The sequence below is a fragment of the Taudactylus pleione genome, unplaced genomic scaffold (assembly GCF_031769625.1).
Source record: "Taudactylus pleione unplaced genomic scaffold, aTauple2 ptg000179l, whole genome shotgun sequence".
Lineage (NCBI taxonomy): Eukaryota > Metazoa > Chordata > Amphibia > Anura > Myobatrachidae > Taudactylus > Taudactylus pleione.
In genome coordinates this window covers 27,163,156-27,183,820 of record NW_028284581.1, presented here as the reverse complement: position 1 = coordinate 27,183,820, position 20,665 = coordinate 27,163,156, and the positions used below count along the sequence as shown (strand labels likewise).

Here is a 20,665-nt window from a genome sequence, read left to right as displayed (position 1 = left end):
TTTGTGACCCGGTTCGAACCAAGGGCCTGACCCAGAGCCGCTCGCTAGGATGCACGTAGCCGTCAGCTGCCAAAGTATGCAAATCCCGCGATCGCTAGCAGGACATTAGGACATCCACTATGTCTTGCCGTGTGATCACAGTATGTATTTAGATGCCAACCAGCCTGTCACAAGATGCCCACTTTCCTTAGTAATACACGTCATCTCCAGGAAGTGTATGGAACAATCGGTAACATCGAGTAACATCGGACCCATAAGCAGGCTGAGTATAACCATACTGCAAGCACTGAGAGTGACGTGTATGCTGACGATGCATCTTAATTATGCACGCCACTGTAACGGCGTTCAGATGCACAGACACGCCTGCGTTCGCACAAACACATCCCCATTTCCATGGACCACCCCCTGTCACCACCCACAAATGGCACGTCCTGTCACTCATTCTAGCGGGGCGTCTGTGTACAGGGTGCGAGCGCTTCACGATTGTATGGATTGGTTTGCGCATGCGCACTGCATCTTGTACGTATGCGCAGATTGCAAAAATTGGCAGGTTACGTGAGAACGCATCCTAGCGAACATGTCTGAATCAGGCCCCAAATCCCAGTTTAGATCTGTTGCTGGTTTGGAACTCGGATTTAAAAACTGAACTCTGGTTTTGGATTTGGACATTTTAGCTGTATTGGTCGATTTTTTATCGATTTTTATCCGAATACAAAACCAAAACACTTGAGGGTGGTTTTGCAAAACCAAAACACATTGCTGAATCCAGATCCAAAACCAAAACATGGGGGTCTGCGCACATCTTTACTTATTGTATTTAGTCTTTATCTCCTGCTCGTGTGTACAATGTCTATTAGACAATCAGATCATCAGCATGTTCACAGCTGAATGTGCAGATAAAATGACTACTTGTATAATTATAATAGTAAGACAGAGCTCTGTCTGACAGATATAGTATCATGATGAAGTTAGGATCAGAGGAGCTCATGCAGACCCAGTCGCTAGATGCATTCGCTCGCACCCTGTGTATGCATATCCAACGCACGCCCAGCAAGGCAGGCGATCGCATCGCAAGGCATTAGCACACCCACTTTGACTTGACGTGTGATCACTTTGTGTATGCAGACCCCACCAGCCATCCATAAGACGCCCACTTGCGCACGTCATCTCCTGGAAGTGCATGAAATCATTGGTACATCGAGCACCATAGGATGCGATCGCAGCACTCGAGGTTGACTATACCCTGCTGCAAGCACTGCGATCACTTCAGTGTGAAATACAACCAAGCGACCTGTTCTATGATGCTGCCTTTTAATTATGCACGCCTCTGAAACGACGTTGAGACAATCAGGCATGCCTGTGTTCGCACCTCCACTCCCCTGTTTCTAGTGGACTGCCCCTGTCACCACCCACAAATGGCTTCTTCTGTCACTCACTCTGCTGGGCTGTCTATGCACAGTGAGCGATTGCTTCCCGAGCATTCGCACTGGTTTGCACACGCGTATTGCGACGCAAACGCATGCACAGATTGCAAATATCAGCCAGCTAGTAGCGATGGCATCCTAGTGAGCGGGTCTGAATCAGCTCCAGAATTCAAGCAATAAAACTGCAGACTCTGGCCCTGATTCAGAGCCGGATGCTCTGACAGAGCGCTCGCTCTGAATCAGGGCCGTCCTTCTCTTTTTTTAGAGCGGCCTCCTGGCTGCTCGCATAGCTGTGGGTGACCACCCACAGCTATAGCGAGCGGCCAAAAAGATGGTCGCGATGGTCAAGACCATCGCGACCATCGGGCTTGCGACGAGACCCTTGTGGTAGGGTCTCATTGCCGCAAGCCCTGGAGTGCTTTCGGCTCAGAGGCACTCCCACTGACATCATTTGTAATGTCAGTAGGGCCGGCCCCAGATGGAACGCCTCCATCTGGCGCTATCCAGGTCTCGTGCATGCGCATGAAGGAGCCGGGTCCGTCGTGCGCATGTGCACTGGGCCAACATCGACCCGCTTGCGAGCGCTCAGTGCTCGCGAGCGGGTCTGAATTAGGCCCTCTGTGCTACATAGTGGAAGGGAAAGGGATGGGAGGCTGCGGGGAAAAATACAGGGGTGACAAAATAGTATAAGAATCATATGAACTGTAGTGCACTGTAGTTCATGAACCATAGAGCATTACCAAAAGTGGCCATTGTCGGGCCATGGAAATTATACTTTGAAATCATTTAAAAAGTTCTCCATGCAATGTTGAAAAGGTTTTAATGAAATCTAGACAATTGAAAAATAAAATTTCAGGACAATACTTTGTTCCATTTTGCAGAAACTAGCAATAGGACTGCATTTATTTTTCACTTACTCCAAGTAGAACCAATGGGCCTGATGCAGAGTTAGAAGTAACTTGGGCATACATTATATTGCTCCAAAGAAATATGCATGGAAAAAAAGTGTTTTATTTGCCCATATACAGAGTTGTACTGATCCAGTCCAACTGTGGATGCAATATTGTTCTCTATTTCTGTCAGAACCAGCAGTCTTGGACACCACTGGCCTGTCTCCAACACTCAGCAGGTCACTGATTCCTGGCCTTCCCAAAAAGAATCCTCAACAGAACCTAGCTGGGCTCAGCCTCAGTCTAGAGGTGACAAAGCACTTCACTCAGGTGTTACCTGAGAACCTGCTCAGTGCACTCCTCTAGTGCTTGAGTATATATTGTGTTCTACATAGGTTCTCCCACTCCAGAACAATACTCTCCAGTATAGTTTTCTTCCAGTGTTGTTTAAACTCAGGTGTTCAGTTTTATTGACAGCAGCATATCCTTACCCACATGAATCCATGCAGAGTCCTCATATCAGCTCTCTGTTACATTCACAGGGGTACCCAACTACACTGGGCCTTGACCTATGCCATCACTGAGTAAAGTCCAAAGCCTCCTGCATGGATTCCTGGTGGTCTGGTGGGGGTGTTAGACACTGCAACAGGGTATTAGGTTGCACCAAATTCACCTGTTTGTATTCAGCTGCTGTGTGTGTGTAGTGTACTATGTTACACTTGCTTTCTGTGTTGAGCTTCAGGGTTATTGAAATGCCAACACATCCATGCCACTAACTGTACACTACACGCTGTACCCACAGTGCCAGCAAATACGTGTATCTAGTTGTATGCTATGTGCTGTTTCAACAGTGCCAACACCTCTGTATATCTGATTGCATGATATGTGCTGTTCCTACAGCTTTACCACTTTTGGTGTTCCCCCGCAGAAGCAAAATATGAAGGATTTACAATTTCTGCAACAGATGGAACTAATGGTGCATACACACGGTCAGATTTTTCTTCAGATTTGAACAATAACGATTTAAAAAAATCGTTCATATCTGAAGGAAAATCTGACATATCTGACATGCCTGAATGATGGATGATGAACGATGCACGTTCCCGATGGTCAGATAACGATATCTGACATCTGATGTGTTTGCAGTCAGACTTGGACGATTCCATTTATTTTAATGTAGTCAAAAATCAAAAAGTATTGAGTGATACAATGCAATTTGGTGCTACTTTGTTAGAGGAACATGAACTGGATTGTACTGCTTTAATTCCACCCATTCCCCAGTGTTCAGTGTTACTATAACCAAAATCTGTAGTGTAAATGGAGTTGCTAGTAAAAGGAGTTTTATTGTACTATTTATCTAGTGAAGTTTTGTTCGATCTATATTCTCAGGGCCGGATTAAGGTCTGTGGGGGCCCCTGGGCAACAAACTTGTGGGGGCCCCTTATGCAGTGCCCCCAGTAATGGTCCCCCCTATGCAGTGCACACTGTAGTAATGCCCCTTATATAATGCCCCCAGTAGTGCCCCCAGACCCAGTAGTGGTCCCCCATATGCAGTGCCCACTGTAGTAATGCCCTTATGCAGTTCCCCCAGAAGTGGTCCTCCTATGCAGTACCCCTTATATAATGCCCCCAGTAGTGGTTTCCCTATACAGTGCCCCTTATAAAGTGCCCCCAGACACAGTAGTGGTTCCCCCTATTGCCCCCAGTAGTAGCCCCCCCTATACAGCGGGGCCAGTAGTTGTCCCCACTTTGCATTGACCCTAGAAAACGCCCCCCAGTGCCCCCATGAAGCGGCCCCCTGTACATTGCCTCCTATAGCGGCCCCCCTATGCAGTGCCCTCTGTAGTGGCCTCCTCCCCTATGCAGTCCCTTGTAGCTGCCCCCCCATGCAGTGACCTCTGTAGTGGCCCCTCCCCTATGCAGTGTCCCCTGTAGCTGCCCCCCCCCCCCACCATGCAGTGACCTCTATAGCGGCCCCTTCCCCTATGCAGTGACCTCTGTAGCAGCCCCCTCCCCTATGCAGTGTCCCCTGTAGCTGTCCCCCATGCAGTGACCGCTGTAGCGGCCCCCTCCCCTATGCAGTGTCCCCTGTAGCTGTCCCCCCATGCAGTGACCACTGTAGCGGCCCCCTCCCCTATGCAGTGTCCCCTGCAGCTGCCCCCCTCATGCAGTGACTGCTGTAGCTGCCCCCTCCCCTATGCAGGGACCTCTTTAGCAGCCCCCTCCCCTATGCAGTCTCCCCTGTAGCTGCCCCCCCATGCGGTGACCGCTGTAGGGGCCCCCTCCCCTATGCAGTGTCCCCTGTAGCTGCCCCCTCCCCTATGCACACACAAACAAAAAAAAAATCACCACTTACCTGAATTCCCTCTCCTGACGCAGTCGGCGCTAACCCGCTCCGAGTCCCGGCTCTTCCACTGCACTATGGGAGAGACGTCAGCGTCATGACGTCTATCCCATTATCAGCAGATGCGGGGGAGCCAGAAGTCGGAGCTCATGAGTGAGCTCCGGCTGGCTCCCTCCGTTGAGCAGCAGCCAATGAGAGTCTGACTCTCATCGGCTGCTGTAACATACACACAGCTGCCGCCGGCGGCTCACTGCGCGGTCTACACTACACTAGCGGAGGGGTCACTAGCGGTGGGTGCAGACAGCGCACCGCTGCTAGTGGGGGGCGCTCCGGGTGTGGGGGCCCAGGGACGACCGCCCCGTCGCCCCTCCCTTAATCCGGCCCTGTATATTCTGTAACATCTTATTCCAACTGGAAGTAAATTAATTTATAAACTGAACACAGTAAGAACATCTCATCGGGGGAGCCTAGTGCTGATGCGCTGTGTCTCTGTCCCGGCCGGCTCCACTGAGCATGCGCAGGATCTTGCAAGTATCGTGAGATCCCCGCGTGCAGACCTGGAACCGGCAGCCGCTGCAGCAGGGACAGCGCTGTCCCTGCTGTGGGGATAGGCTAGCGCCAGGCTGTAGCTGTCGACAACAACAGCTATAGCCGGCCGAACGTTCATGCGGTATGACTGTTCGTACATGACCCTGCCGCTCAGTGCTGCTATCTTGTAGATAGCAGCGCCGATAATGACAGGGGCGCATAGCGCCCCGGTCATTTACCGCCCAGACCCCCGATCATACATCGGGGAGAAGCGGTATCAGCGCACATAACGTGCGCTGATACCGCTTCTGTGATTCATACATCTACCCCATTATCTTCTAATAGCAGCTATAAAATTCATCAATCAACAACTCGGATACACAAAAGTAATACTCAGTATCTATATAATGTAATTGACAGCTGATAGAAATACTGTTGTCATTACAGCTACTGTAATTTATCATAAAGACAATACATGCTCTAAGCTCTAAAATATACCTCCATTAGACTTGTTAATATGCAAGTGTGGCATAATGTTACTGAGCAGAAGGATTTTTTTTTAGTGTGTCGCGAAGATGTTACATTTTTGTGTCACAGTGAATGGACATATTTGGATTTAGCCCAAAATTCCTGAAATAGGATAAACATGTATGATGACCCCACAACTCATTATTGCCTCTGATCAGTAAATAACTATTTCTTATTTCACTTACTGTACAACACAAGGCTTCCAGGGCTTTATATCATGGCTATGAACAAGCATGCAGTGTAAAGTTCTCTGTCCAAGAAGAGAAAATGAAAGCAAAGTTGCTGTCTTGTATACCAACAATAACAGAGGGAGACTAAGAAGACCTATACATCACTTATGCACATATCAGCGATGGACTAAAATAATTGATGTAGTGCATTAGGCTAATTTAACACCTGTCAATTTCATGTAGTTTAAATGTTGTTAATGTTTAAGTGTCCTACAGTAAATGCCTAAACCCCCTCCTTTCCCACCTCATTTGGACATGTTCTCTGTGGCCAGTTTTTGGAGTGATTTGATAGATTTTTTGTGGCACTTCAACCATAATCAATAAACATATATTACAAAATATGCCCAATGACAACTAGATGATGACACCCCACATCTTTCCAAACAAATTTTCTTTGCTTTCAATTTTCAGCTGGATAGCAATCACACACACACACACACACACACACACACAATGAGCATTTGAAAGCAATCGACAAACACTTAAATGCCAATTTAAACGTTGGTATATACCACAGGTTCTCAAACTCGGTCCTCAGGACCCCAAACAGTGCATGTTTTCCAGGTCTCCTCACAGAATCATAAGTTAAATAATTAGCTACACCTGTGGATCTTTGAAAATGTGTCAGTGAGTAATGAATACACCTGTGCACCTGCTGGGTGACCTGGAAAACATTAACTGTTTGGGGTCCTGACTACTGGTATATACTGCACAAACATGTAATCAATGCCCAGAAAATTCTGCAAACTCTGGAACAATTAGATATACTGTATTCTCCATTTATGATAGATGAAAAATGCAGTGTGAAATTTTAGTCCTGAGGTAGTGGTGAATATAAAATGTTTTTTTTTTTATTATGATATTCACTTTACGTGCTGTACAGTATGTTGCAATGAAGAGTTATTCTCATTAATTTGCAATGAAGCCATAATATTGTATTTTTTGGATGATGATAATGTGATCTTGATGCTTCTATCATTGTTTTGTATATATAGTGTGCAAATATTTTTCTGTAAAATGTTATTAAATAAAAGAAAAGTTGGGATACTGTTTGTATGTGAATCTGGCTGATTATTTTTATACCTTTTTATGATAAGAATAATGAATAAAATACCAATCACACAAGTCTGCTAGTTGAAAATATTCTGACTGCAAGTAATGAGAAGAACAGCAGATGGCAGTGCTTGATTATAATATGATGTGTACTTCATTTTCAGCACATTCAATATCTATGGGCACACAATCTTGGTCATTTTGCCTTTTGAAGTACACTGTAACTAGCCAATATTCATAACAACTAGCCAATATTCATAACAATTACAATGTACAATTACATGTACATTTATATTTATGCTTTATAATAGAAATATAATAGAAAAGTAAAATCATGATACTAGATTTTAACCACTTAACTGATGAATGTTTTTTTATAAAACCTGCTCAGATATTGTTTTTTTTTTAAGAGTGAATTAGGTGAAGAACATCTGTTTCAACTTATCCTTTTTTTTGTTGTAATATTTGTTAAAAAAAAAAATTGTGTTTTGAACATTGGGAACATCGGAAACATCGGACATATTGAAACCATCGCAACTTTCCATTTAGAGTGGCTTCAGGCACCAGGCACACTTGGCGGTGAGGGGGGGTTAATGTACCTTTTACCACCGGCTGCTAATCTCTGCAGCCGCTGGGTGGGGGTCCTGTTGTGCTGACCGATCAACAGTGATCGTCAGCACATCAGACACTGGTGAAGGATGCAGGCAAGCAGAGGGACCAGAAGGTCCCTCTGAGAGCAGCAGCTGCCAGAAGATTCTCTTACTACAGCCGCCCACATTATCTGACTGGTCGAAATATTGCGACCAGATCAGATAAAGCACTGCCTGGTGTGGTTGGAAAAATGCGACCATGCCAGGCAAGTGGTTAAAGCTGCTGTGTGTGTACATATGCTGTAGGTAACATCTTTTGTAAATAGACCCCTACTGTAAACTTCTGTGATTCACTGCTGCATCAGAGGACGAAGGATCTGATCATCTGCGAAAACATCAGCCATCTGAGTAATCCTCAGATTTAGCAGGATGGGCAGTGTGTTCTCTCTGCTGGGGGCCAGGAAATCTGCATCAGAAGAAGCAGGCCCTAGTCTTGGCATGCCTTGAAAACAGGGCCAACATGCTTCCCTTTTCAAGAATGCAGGCCATCACCGCCCTGGGGACTGCGACTGCCCTCGCAGTCAGTAATCGGCACATGTGCAGTACAGATTTTGCGCAAACGCCGGGCATTAATCATTGGAGTTGTGCGTAAACCATCGGGTTTCCATAGTATTGTATTTTTATGTGCGATGCTGTAATAAAACCATTTTACTTCTAGTGTAAATTATGTGCAAGCCTAATAATAAAACTATTTAAACTCATGAATTACACTATAGAAGGGATACTGAAATTACTATTTATAATTAAGGGCTATTTTATTTACCTGGATATTAAAACGAATGGACACTTTGGATAATTTTACAAGAAAGTACCTACTTAGAAATACTGCATGATTGATTTGGTGATAGTTTAGTTTGTTTGGTGATACATTATTATTCTATTTGCATGTTCTTATTAAATTTCAAACAATTCTCTTTTGACATTATCTGGATGCTAAATGTATAATGTTTGTATTTTGGTTTAAAGACCTAAGGGGTAAATTTACTAGGGAGAGAGCTTTTAGAAAAGAAGATGTTGCCCAGAGCAACCAATCAGATTTTAGATATTATCTTCTAGAAGGTGATAGTTAAATGTTAAGTAGAATCTGATTGGTTGCTATGGGCAATATCTCCACTTCTAAAAACTCTCACTTAGTAAATATACCCCTTAGGGGGTAAATTTACTAAGATGGGAGTTCTATTTAAGAAGTGATATTGCCCATAGCAACCAATCAGATTCCAGGTATTATCTTCTAGACAGTGCTAGATAAATGAGAAGTAGAATCTGATTGATTGCTATGGGCAACATCGCTTCTTAAATAGAACTCCCATCTTAGTAAATTTACCCCTTAGTGTCAGTAATTTTTCTTGAACACCAACATTAAATTGTAAGTTACTGATGTGCCCTAAGAGAAGATAAAATTGACTACTAGTTTGCTTGTACTTTTGAAAGTAGAAGTGGGAAGCAACTGTGATAAGATTGGGGAAAACATTTGTGAACAGATGAATTACCACTAGAGATTAGCAAATTTGCTGAATAATATTGCGCAGCTGTTAAATTCCAGTAATCCAATCTTCAAGTTCCACTTTTATGCAATAATTTAACAGAAGTGCTGCAGGAGACACACCAAATCTGCTATTCAGACATAGGGTGCATACACACCTGCACAATATCTTTGACCGATTTAGCCAAATCGAAATGACAAATCGGGCATATCGTACAGTGTGTATGCCCAATTTGCGCGTACCCACGGTCGCATGCGATATCGTGCAATTGGCTGTGCTGCACAGTCAATCACATGATATCGCATGTGAGCCTGTACATGTTAATGAAGGACGGAACAGTGATTGTTCCGTCTTTCACTAAATCTTTCAAGTGTGTACCAGCAATTATGCGATGTCCAGAGTGAAGGCAAATCGTCCTGAACATCAGCACGATTGCTGGACGTTTAGGTGTGTACCCAGCCATAGAACTTGCTCTAATGAAGTAGAAGTGTCAAGTATTAACCATTTGTTTTGTACTGATAGCATGTCTAGGTCACAAAAGTTCCATAGGGTCATTGCAGGCTAGACAAGTTAGTATCTCAAAGTCACACAATTTGCTTCTATGTGGTGGTAGTTTAAAGTATTCCCAAAAGAAAGAGCAATCTGATCATTTCAAATAAATAAAACAACAATCGTAAATTTGGCTCAAATGTCTCCTGGATTCTAAATTTTGGGTATTCAGGAAAATGGCATATCACTGCAGTTTAAAATACTAATAACAACGTGTAATACGTTTTTACATTCAGGATATCTATGTACACCAGTGGGGTGTACATAGATATTTTTTATGAAAATGTACGGAAGTACAGAGATGTCCATGGCTGGTTGATCCTGGAGGGGGGATCCCATTTTCATTTTTGGGGTCCCCGCTTTCCAATTTTTTAGCCCTGAGCTGACCAGATTGGGCTGGTTGTACAATGTGGCAAGGGGACCCCACGCTGTGTGTCTCCTTTCTATAGTGTAAGCACCTCATCTGGTTATGCCCGGTGCTGGTTACTGGAAAAACGGGGGACCCCATGCCATTTTTCCCCCCAATTTTCCAGTACCAGACTGGACTCAGATGCCCCGGGGTGGAATTGCTTTTGAGGGGGGACCCCACACAATTTTTTGTTTAAAATGTATAACTTTTTTTACAGTATAATACACAAAAACAGAAACCGATCAGTATCAATGTCAAATCAAAATCGACAGTCAAATGCACTGCATAGTAAATTTGTGATTTTGAGACTAAAATGTTCCAGTGAATTCCAGCAATTTTGTTTAGAATTCAAACACAAATCTTAGTCAATTTCTCCCTTGGTCACAGACCATTACTACACCAAGGACTACAGTGACTCAAAATCCCTAGGTGGAACTGGTAACACAGTATGTATCTTCTCTTCCCTCAGTGGGATATCCTATTTCAATGTTCCCAGGAGACTAATTAACTATGGGCCTGATTCAGAGTTGTTCGCTAATGCCGTTGCAGCTGCAATGCTAAAATATGCAAATGTCGCAGCCAGGGGAGTAGCGATGGTGGCTCCAGTGGAGCACCTGCTCCAGGCGCCTGCTCTGGCCAGGGCGCTGGAGATCAGCCAACCAATAAAGGACAGAGCTCCTGCTGAGCTGAGCATGAAGCACATAAAGAGATCAGTGCTTCCAGAAAATGGGCATGGTGTGGACAGAGCGGTGCTTGTGGCTCCGTCCCACACCACGCCCCCAGCAAGGATGCACTGATCTCTACATAAGGCATAATGTGAATTATTATTATTATTATTATTATTATTAACAGTTTCTTATATAGTGCAGCAAATTCTGTTGCGCTTTACAATTTGAATCAAGATTAACATTATACTGGGTTGTAAAATACATGACATACATAAGGGTAAGAGGGCCCTGCTAGCAAGCTTACAATCTATAGGATGAATAAGGGGCATTACTATGGCATAATGTGAACTATGGACATTACTGTGGCATAATATGAAATATGGGGACTACTGTGTAGCAAAATGGGAAAAAATAGCCCAAACTGTGGAAAACGCGAATTAATGGCACCAATGTGTGGCATTACGTGCATTGTGGCCATTATTTTGTAACATAATGTGAATAAAGGGCACTACTGTGGCGTAACATGAATAAAAGACACTACTGTGTGACGTAATGTGAATAATGAGCACTACTGTGTGGCATAACGTGAATTGTGGCCACTACCTGTGGTTTATTTTTAATTGGTGGAATTACTTTAGTGGGTTTGAAAATATCTAGCCCTCCATGTCCCAGTTTGATACTGCCCCCTGTTTATATTTATTTCCCTTTAATTTGCCCCTACATGCTGGACACGCCCCCTACCTGGCACACTTGGGAGGGAGGGGGCGCGGTAGCACACACATGCTCCGGGCACCATGGCTAAATGCTACACCCCTGGTCGCAGCCACTGGGAGATGTATGGAGACACCAACCCTCAACTTTGCAAATCCAAGCATCTGTGTAACATATCGCTGCATCTACATACAAAGACACAGCATCGGTTGCAGATCATTTGATTGTGGTAGTCTTGAGTGAGTTTATAGTCCTGCAAAATGGATGTGGGAATTGAGACACTGGAGTCATATTTCCTATGTACGGGATCACAGTTGTAGCGTCATGACACATCTGCATTCTTTCCCAGCACACCCCATTACCTCCCCAAAATATTCCCTGACTGTCAATTACACTGAGAGTAAATAGTCGCTGCGAGCATATATGGTAATGTACCTTGATGCATGCACCATACTGATGATTATCACTCAACTGCAAAAACATCGGCAAAGCGTACAACTCTGAATAAGACCCCATAGTAGCCCACTGTTGGTAACACTATATGCACCTTGGATGACCAGCCTTTTCCTCTTCCTCATCCCTATGTGGTTCATATGTATTGTCAGTGTAAAGTTTTGTTTAATTAATTGCATTGTTTATATATGTACTTTCAATTAATGCTTTCTATTATTGTAATAGTCAGCAGTACATATTACAATAAATCAATATATATGATACTCTCACACAGTTTCTCTATACACCGATTAGCCATGACTTTAAAACCACTGACAAGTGAGTTGAACAACATTGTTGCAATGGTACCTGTCAAGGGGTAGAATATTAAGATATAACTTTTTTAGACACATTAAAATACATTTTCTGTTATAATGCACATAGTTGCATCATCAAAAAGAAATTAAATACGTTTTACACTAGAGGTGATCATGCCCTCATCCAGCGAAACACGTGTCCTGGTCTGTGCATGGATCGCACTGCGGTCCTTTAACATCAATATTATATCACTTGTATCAATAATACACTCATAGAGATAAATTTAAGTCTGAGCCATGTCCCAGAAATATATGGTGGTATAAAAAAAAAACACTTTAGTGCAATCTTTTAATTGGACCTGAAGTAGACTTCCAGTGTAACGTTATTTGATCCAATTAAGGTAAGGTCCGAAGAAAAAAAATCTGTGTATGATAATTGGTTCCAAAACACATATTTTAGTGTCACAATTAGTGACCATATTTGAGGTATAAACGGACAAGTATTTCATAGAATGTCCCACATAGTTACCACGCTGGAACGTAAAGGTTCTTCTCAAATTTGCCAAAAAAACACATTGATGACTCCCAAGTCTTTTGGGCCAATGATCTGTGGAATTATGAGTGAAATAATTTAACTTTTTGGAAGACATTAGATCTGGTGCAAAGCTAACACAGCATTCAACAATAAAAACATCCTACCAACAGTCAAAGATGATGATTTAATGTGATGGTGTGGAGGTGCTTTTCTACTTATGGACCAGGGTGACTTGTCATAATTGACTACCCAAAAATTTTGTGTAATAATCCATGATCTGAAGCTCAAGTGCAATTAGGTTATGCATTAAGACAATGATCTGAAGCACAAGAGCAAGTTCACTTCTGAATGGATAAAAAGAAACAAAATTACGGTTTTGGAGTGGCCTAGTTAAAGTTCAGTATTTAATCCAACTGAGATGTTGCAGCAGGAATTTAAAAGGGCTGAGTTAAAGCAATTCTGCAAAGAAAAGTTGGCCAATATTCCTTCACAGTGATATGAAACTCCAGTTACTGGTATTGGATGAGGAATGCTTCTGCACCTCCTCCATTCACACTGCATCCAGGTAACTGAACGGCAGTCTCTGTTCAGCAGGAGGCCTGACCTCCAACATGCACATGTGCGCCCTGTTGGCACGTCTTTCCTCCTCTGCATTCCATGTTAATGGATGTGCCCTCTGAGACTTCCGTTACAAGAGAGCCATACAGATCCTGCAGAGTACCGCGAATATACTAGATCATCACAGTTGCCACAGAGAGGCATAGCACCACTAGCCACCAGAGTGTTTGTCATCATACCAATTGTCACACTGCAGGTCGTCTCTTATATTCAGTTATGTTTGAACATCTGAAACTATTAAGTTTGACTAATATGCAAAATAGAAGAAATCCTGGAGGGGGGCAAAAACTTTTTCATGCCACTGTACAGTCTCGAAGGGGCTATGGATGGACATATAAGAGGAGAGGGGGGAACCTTACTATATCTGCATGTTTTGTTGAAACTCTGAAATTGCTAAATATGGGTAATAGGGCCAATTCACTGTCATGTACATGATATTCGTACAAGTTTTTACATACAGTATACATTTTTGTTAAAACTTAACATAAGGAAGTTATTATTTTAAAAAGATGGATGTAAGATCAAAGTGCTTAACTAAGCTTATTGTTTAGGTAGAAAAAAAAATCCTATTATACCCAACACAATATCACAAAATTTAGTCGTCACGTACGGAACAAGCCAAGTCCACCAGCGTTTTGTAAAGGAAATTTCTACTTGATACTGTAATTCAATCAACTCTTTGTTTTACGAGCCAGTATTATTTATTTATTAAAATCTATGAGAAAGAGCTATAATTTAACTTGTCAACCTATGATAAATACTGAAAACAGACACAGCTACAGTATAGATTTTTTTTACAGTGTCGTGTATGGGACAGGAGAGTCACTTACGGTCTTTTGCACCATTAGACAAAATGACTTTAAGTAAAACTAGGCCTATTACTGATTAGAAACAATATTTATTGGCTAAAGAAACATTGCAGAAAACTAAATAATCATTCACACAAAATTGACTAATTATACAGAATAAGGTGAGTATTTGTAATATACACAAGTCTATTAAAATTATACTTAAAAGGTAATACAGTTACAAAATTATCATTAATAAGCATTATGATGCTAATTATTAAGTATTTTTTAACTGATTTAAAAGTAACTGAACTTGAGCAGTCCTCTGTTGTTCACTACAATGGAATTTCAGCACTTCCTCATAACTGTACATACGGATACAGTCCCAGGGTTGTGGTCATTTGCAATGTCTAGGGGCACCTGTTGGAGCCATGACAGTGACTTTGAGTTGATTTTGAGACATGGGCCCTCATTCAGAGCCGCATGTTAACAACAGTACGCTCGTTCCGAGCGATGTTTGCACATCTGCGCATGCGTACGCTTTTTAGTACGCATGCGCGAACCAGTCAGTGCGGCCGAAAATCCTTTGTACGCTATATAGCGAGTGCCTGCTATTTTGAGTGACAGAATGAGGCGTATGTGGGTGGTAACAGGGGAAGGTGTTTGAAAATGGGGAGTGGAGATCTGAACGCAGGCGTGCTTAAAGGTCAAAACGGGCGTTTTATGGGTGTGTATATTTAAAACAGCAGCGTCATTGACCACGTCACTGGGTTATTTTATAGCCCGAACTGCACGCAAATTTGTGGTAGCAAACACCAACCACAAGAATAGCGAGCAGTTCATACGCTGGTCGATGTACTCGATTAATCTAATAAATAGCGGACATGACGTAGGATGCGTGCGGCCAGGGGGCGTTTTTAACAAATAAACGAGCGTATGTTTTGCTCGCTCGTTCAGACTTAGAGGTGTGAACAGACTGCAATGTGCGTACGGATCATTTGAATAGCCACCCCTTGTTTTTAAACGAACGACCGCAAATAGCGTACGGCTCTGAATGAGGGCCATGAACTTTATAATTTCTCCTGAATATTCTCTCTCATATTTCACTACTACCCACTAACCAGGAACAAAGTTTGAAGCTATATTCACAGCTGAACAGTTGTGGAGATACCTGTCCAATGGCGTATCTATAATGGATGCAGGGCATGCAGGGCCATGAAAAGCCGGCCTGGGCTCGGGGGAAGGGGGCATGGCTGAATTGCGGAAGGCGTGACCACGCCCCCTTAAGAAAAAAAATAAGTAAATAACATTTGCAGCGCCACCCCACAGGCACAGAAGACTGATGCTGCTCAGCAGCAGTGAGCAGTCAGTCTCACACAGCAGTCCCTAATGGGCCCCACTAACAAGCCTGAGCCCAGGTAATTAGTACCCACCCACCCATCTTGGCACCCCTGATTGTGAGGTGCACACAGGCCACTGGGTCAAGGGAGGCCCACTCCACACACCCTGAACCCATATATAGTTCTACTTACAGTACATCTCTGGAGTCCTGCATCTGTCGGTGGCGTGGAGCTGCATGGTGTGGTAGTCATTCTCCTTGAGATTTGCGCATGCACACTAAAGGTGTCCTCAGGAATACGGCACAGGTGACATTTTCCCGGGGATCTGCACATGTGCAGTAGACTCTGGAACCAAGCCAGAGTCTACTGTTCTGCCAGAGAGGAGGGCACCCACGCGAAAGCAGGATATGGGCCCGCTCCTCTCTTAAACTGTCCGTGTGCCTGTCTGGACTTCATTCCCCATTGAAAGTGCTGTCTTCTTACAGAGACAACATTGTTAATGCAGGACAGAAAATGGAAGTTCTTTGACTCCTGGAAAAGGTGGCACAGGGTTGTTCTGAAGAAATTACTTCCTAAAAGTGGTCTGTTCCAACAAGGTACACCTGCATCTTTGTACTTTGCATCAGTGTGGCAACTGATGCAAAATCTTTAGCTGATTATATGACAGTGCCATCATTTTTATTCTGACGAGGTGTTTTATGTGACCGCCAATACCATCCACAACTCCTTTACCATGTGAAGTCATGAAGTACTTCAACATAAAGTTTTAGTTGTACCTACAGTATGTGATAGAATTTGTAGCATATTTACCATATACTTGTTTTTGAATTAGAAAGATGGGCCATCACTCCAAATCACTTCTTTGTTTATCCCATTATTGTCTGTCTTGGTAATCTCACTATAAAGTGTGTCTAAACCACTAAGATAGTATCTTTTTATTTTTTGGTCAAATCTGAATAAAATAACATATGTTTTACAAGTAAGATATTGGTTGGAGTAGCTTACATAGTTGAATGTATGTAGCCAATTCAGTTATGGGATGGAGACATCAAAATAAATGCACAAGACAGTTACATTAAAATGTTAATGAAAGAATGTTATCTCTGTCCAGTACGTGACATCATGTATGGGACCAAACAAAAACAACAATAACTTCTCCTAAGTCAGTGGTTCCCAAACTGTGCGCCATGGCACTCTGGGGTTGAGACACTTGCAGGGGTGCCTCAGGTTGGTGGTCCTGCACCAAATCAAATTATTTATGGTCAATGTAATGTAAATATGTGGACAAACAGAAGCGCAAACCTGTCCACCAGCACATAACTAAACCTAAGGATGACATATAAGCACAATTTAATTCACTTTACTACTTTACTACATTTTTTTAAAAATTTCTCAATAAGAAACATTTGAATGAGGGGTGCAGTGAAAACAATTCTGATACTCTAGGGTGCTGTGGTTTGAAAAAGGCTATATATGACTCAACACAGTTTATAAATTAGTATGGCAAACTTTAACAAATTAATTTCTCTGTAGAAAAGTAACCTCTATTTGGTCACGTACGGGACATTGAAGTACTCTTGGAATGTAATTTGACATTTTGTTTCTTTGTATGGAACCCTTAGAAGTACTAAAAAAAAGTTGTTTCTAAGCTATAGTTTCATAAACCGTTGCTTCTAAATAAAAATAGAGAAACCTCAATAATGTCATACTGCATTTCCCAGAACATGCAAACAAACAATATTGACACCATTTGACAAATGAGATGATGGTGGCCATATTTAAAACAGACTTACTTATAAAAACTAAAAAATATGAACAATGGAAACTGGGTTATTTTACTTTAAGGATTGAAAAAGCTAATAACATTATAGTTAACAAATAAAATATTTGTAAAATTCTTGTCAATTTACTAATTTTCATCGAATGGCCCAATAGGTTAGGTTTGCATCTGCTAAAAAAAAAGTTAATAGCATTAGGCTGAGGAGTGCAAAAAAGCAAAAATGTATTTAATCCATTTAAAAGTCAGGAGTCATCAAAACAGAACCTTCCATGTATGTCTGCAAATTTGTTAAATGCTAAACTACTGGGACAAGACAAAACAATTACATTTTCTTAAATGTCAATACATGGATGATAGATGTGTATTATACAAAGCTAGCACAAAATAAATCAATGGTAAATCAAATAATACAAACAGATCCTATTTAAAAATAAATGAACCGTTTTATTTCAATTGGAACAAAACCACAGTAATATTAAATATCTTATTTTAAAACCTAAAAAACAGTGTGATTATTTTTAACACTTCAAATATGGTATTATTAGCCACATACCTTTGTTTGAGTTTGCCAGTGCTCCAACAACAATGTACTAGACCTCACTCTCGCTTGCACAATTAACTATGTTAGTGTGGGCTACCCTATGTAATGTATATGATTGAACTGTTTATTCTTGCTTGTCCAATCACATTATTTACCTCTAGCAAAAGTGCTCTCCCTGTACATGTAAATACACACTTGACTACTCTCCTGGAACAGCTAAGAGGCTCCCGAAAATAAAATATGTATATAATTTCATGCATTCCACAATTTTACCTGGGTGCAGAGCTAGAGCAGGGTGATTATCCACCCTGTGCCAGTTCCCCCTCCTCAAAAATGTCATGATGTCATGCTGAAAGGGCAGGATTGCCCACAACAGGAAGAAGAGCACTGCCCGAAGCATCCTCAGGCTGCAGTGTACAAATCCAGAGCATCCTACTGGCTGCAGGGTGCCATCCGTACATCATGCAAGGCAAATGCATGTGCTGTGGAGCAGTGGCAGGGCTGCTTTAAGGTCCCTGTGCCCTGGGTTATTTCTAGGTATTATACACTTTACATTTTTGGTGTATGATATGCTTTTTTATGCTGGCAAGCACAAATGAACATCAGTAGAGAGAAGCTTGTACTTGTCATTGTATGTAGATGTGCCTATGCAGAATTACTGCATATATTGAGAGCTTACAAGATACTTTACAATATGCTGTAATCATTAGGTAGAACATTTCTGCCATGATCATAAAGATTGATGTAAATTTATAGTGCTATTAAGGATCCACCCCAAAGAATATACTGTAGAAATGGGAATGTTTCGCTCTGAATGTCAATAGTTTATTTGGTGGGTTAGATGCACATTTAAGTTATTTTTCTAGTTACATTGTTAAATGTTATAACAAACATTTATGTTAAAGTTATGAGCAAAAAAAAACCAAATGTACCAATAATAAATAAACTACAGTAAAATATTTCATTTTCTATTTAGCCGTCAGAAACAAATATTGTAAATACTCTCTATTAAACTGTCTACCAAAGGGTGCTTAGGGGCTGATTCAGCATTGCACACTGGTTATCAGGAATCTGCGCGTGCGCATGACCCATTATGCTTGACAGGTAGAGGCATTTAAGGGGCGGTGCGGGGACGGCTCGCGTTCCTGGAAACAAGGAATTGTCGGTCCCGTGAGTGGCAAAGCCATGGGCTGCATCCACGGATGCAGTTTCCTGGCCTTGCAAGCCAGCCTGCATAAGTTGAGGCTTATTCAGCTGGCCAGAGTCCCAGCGCTGTCCACGATCATGACCGATGGTTGCGATGGTTGTCCCAATCTGTGCCCTTGGTCGCAGTGCAGGGAAATGTCAGACACCTCATACTACATTTGCATTTTTGCAAAGATGGAATTGCAGAGCTGCTTGTGTGCAGCTTTGCAATTCCGTCCACTACTGAATCACCCCCTTAGTGCATTGAACGTTTGCAGTGATTTCCTGTACAGTTAATTAATAAATCTTTTGTGCCTGTATTTTCTACTTACAAACATACTTTACTGTATCACTCTTCATTTGTTATCCATGGGTAAAATACAATATTACGCTGACAGAGAAAGTAGTACGATAGCTTCCATTCAAGTCATTAAATGTTGTTTTCAAATGAAATTAGATTCCCTGGATAGACTATTATATGCCAATATAATTTTAGATACAACTAAGAATAAAATAAAGTGAGAATAAAGCAAACTAAAGAGGACTTTAATAACACAGTGTGTTGTGCATAAATATCCTGTAACCCATACAACCAAAAACATCTCTCACCTTTCCCAAAAAATGGTAACTTGCTAGCAGTTATCAAAGCATTATTAATACGTATTATATTGCACCATTAAATAAGTTTAATTCAGTAGATTTATGTTTAGGTTTCACATTTTACATTAAAATTAATGGAAATAATGGGGTTATGGGACAGCTGGCCACTATTGCACCCTAAAATAAGGTGCAATTTATTTTTACTAAAAAAGCTGCAATTTTGTATATATGCAAAGCTGCTGCTAATAAAAGATGCAATGCAGCACAGTACCAGCAGGTTATATACCCAGTTAATGACGGACATACTTTGAATGCACAATTGCTATTTACCATAATTAAAACTTTGTATACTTATCTTCTATAAGGCAACAATAGAATTACCAATGTGTCTCTACATTATAAGTAAGAAAGTGTGTGTGTCTGTCTGTCCTTTATGCACAGCTAGACTTTAGTACCTAGCTACACGAAATTTGGCATGGTGGTGTAGTTTGACCAGGATTATTTCTTTGGTTATGTTTGAAGTTAGTCAGGGCCATAAAGGTCTACATGGTGCCCATCAAGAGGTCGTGGAGTCTCTGAATTTGGTTTAAGCCAGTTTGTTCTGGATGTCTTCCAGTGCCTAAAACTGCACTGATCTGAAAGCACAAGCTGATATGTACCAGTGGGGTGCAGGCAGAGCTCCAATGAAAGAGCAGTGAGTCAGAGGATCAACTGTCACACTGCACCTGCACTGACGGTTACTAATTTACTCCAAGCACATTATCATATGTCATGGTATCCAATGTTGGTATGTCGAGATTGCTGGTCTGCATTGATATATGTTCAATCTGTATTGATTTTTTTAAAGTGAATTGGGAAGCTATACTGATTTCTGTCCTGTAAATCATTCTTCTCCTGTTATACCCCATTCCAAGGAGTCAAACAATATGCCTGTCTGAAGTGTCATTTACTCATATATTGCATTGGGGATGTAGTCGGCATCCCGGCGTGCGGGATGCCGGTGGTCTGAATACCGGCGCCGAAATCCCAACAAGTCGGGATCCAGGTCCCAGTATCCCGAC

The 20,665-nt window shown here is 42.0% G+C and overlaps 1 protein-coding gene across 2 annotated transcripts in view; it reads right to left on the bottom strand.

Annotated features, from left to right (window-relative positions):
• Window positions 1-20,665, bottom strand: part of NETO1 (neuropilin and tolloid like 1) — a 180,478-nt gene that overhangs the window by 18,693 nt on the left and 141,120 nt on the right. The window lies entirely within an intron of this gene.